Raw genomic sequence first — 1,930 nt, 5'->3', positions numbered from 1 at the left:
GGGGGACGGGGGGAGGGGGCGGGGGTAGCGAGGCGGCGGCCAATGGCGGGGCCCGGGTGGTGCGGGGGGGCGGGCCGCGCTCTTAAAGGGGCCGCCGCCGCCGTTCGCCGTCGGGCCGCGTTCTACCGTGCGGCGCCCCTTTAAGAACGCGCGTTTTGCCCGTTTTCCCGCCGTTTCCCACCGCGCTTCGCCTCGCGAACCCGCCGCTTTTAACCATTTCGGCCCTTTTTAGGCCTCCGGCCTTTCCCCGCGCCGCTCTCGGGCGGGGGACACCCCCCCCCCGCGCCGCTTAGCGCCTCATTAAACACCCCCCCCCCCCAATCCCGTAATGGGCTCGCTCTGCGCGCTGCCTGCGCCTTAATTAACCTAATTACGGCGTTAATTAGCTAATTGCCCGCGCTTCCCGCGCGCGGGAGAGGAGGAAGAGTCCCTACGGATGACTAAAGAGGGGTTGCGGGGGGATTAATTAGCGTGGGGGGGGGGGTGTTAATTAGCGCGGGGGGGGGTTAACGAGGGCCCGCGCCGCCGCTTCACCAACCGCCTAAGAAGAGCTTCGAGTCCCGTCCGCTCGGGCTAATAACCGTCCCGCCGGTTAATTAATAAGCCGTTAATAGGCGCGGGGGGTAATTAGTGAGCCATTAATGGTGGGGCGCGGGGGGGGGGAGGGCAATTAATGAGGGATTAATTAAAGGGGAGGTGGAGGAAAAGGCGGGAAGGGGCGCGCATGCGCGGGGAGGTAGGGAGGGGGGAGTGCGCGTGCGCGGGGGGGGGGCACTGCGCATGCGCGGGGGCGGGAAAAGGGCGGGAAAAGGCGTCGCGCGCGCGGCCGGGGGGGGGGGGGGGGAGGGGAGGAGGAGGGGGTCGGCTGAGGAGAAATGGCGGGAAGAGCGGTAGGAATGGGGGGAAACGGGGGTGGTGAGGGACAAGGGGGGGAAATGGGGGTCGTGAGGGGGAATACGAGGGGAAGGGGGATGTGTGAGGGGAAATGTGAGGGAAAAGGGGGGTATGGGGGGGCGTGAGGGAAATGTGAGGGAAAAGGGGGGATATGGGGGGGTATAGGGAGGATATGGGGGGATGTGAGGGGAAATGTGAGGGAAAAGGGGGAATGGGGGGGCGTGAGGGGAAATGGGGGGGTATAGGGAGGATATGGGGGGGTGTGAGGGGAAATCTGAGGGAAATGGGGGGCTGCGAGGGGAAGTGGGGGTGAAAAGGAGGGTTATTGGGGGGACGGGAGGGGAAATGTGAGGGAAAAAGGGGGAATGGGGGGTATAGGGAGGATATGGGGGGGCGTGAGGGAAATGGGGGGGGTATAGGGGGGATATGGGGGGTATGAGGGGAAATGGGGGGGTATAGGGAGGATATGGGGGGGTGTGAGAGAAAACGTGAGGGACAAGGATGGTTGTTGGGGGCACGTGAGGAGAAATATGAGGGAAAAGGGAGATTTTGGGGGGGTGTGGGGAGAAATGGGATATGGGGGGGTGTGAGGGAATGGGGGGGTATGGGGGAATCGGGGGGGTGAGGGGAAATAGGAAGGAAAAGGGGGGAAAATGGGGGGGCGTGAGAGGAAATGGGGGGTATAGGGGAAATATGAGGGGAAAGGGGGGGGTATAGGGGAAATATGAGGGGAAATGGGGGGGTATAGGGGAAATATGAGGGGAAATGGGGGGGCTTGAGAGGAAATGTGGGGTATAGGGGGAATATGAGGGGAAATGGGGGGGCTTGAGGGATAATGGGGGGCTTGAGAAGCAATGAGGCAGACTATGAGGGGAAAAATGGGGAGAATATGAGGGGAAATGGGGTTATATGGGTGCTGTGAGGGGAATGGGGGGGCTGGAGGGGGACTATGGGGGAGCGTAGGGGGGGATTGGGGGGGACGAGGGGTCACGGGGGGGGTTCAGAGGCAAGGGGGGGGGGGGCTGAGGCCAACTCG

Source organism: Mycteria americana, unplaced genomic scaffold, assembly GCF_035582795.1.
Source record: "Mycteria americana isolate JAX WOST 10 ecotype Jacksonville Zoo and Gardens unplaced genomic scaffold, USCA_MyAme_1.0 Scaffold_156, whole genome shotgun sequence".
NCBI lineage: Eukaryota > Metazoa > Chordata > Aves > Ciconiiformes > Ciconiidae > Mycteria > Mycteria americana.
This window is presented reverse-complemented; position numbering follows the sequence as displayed.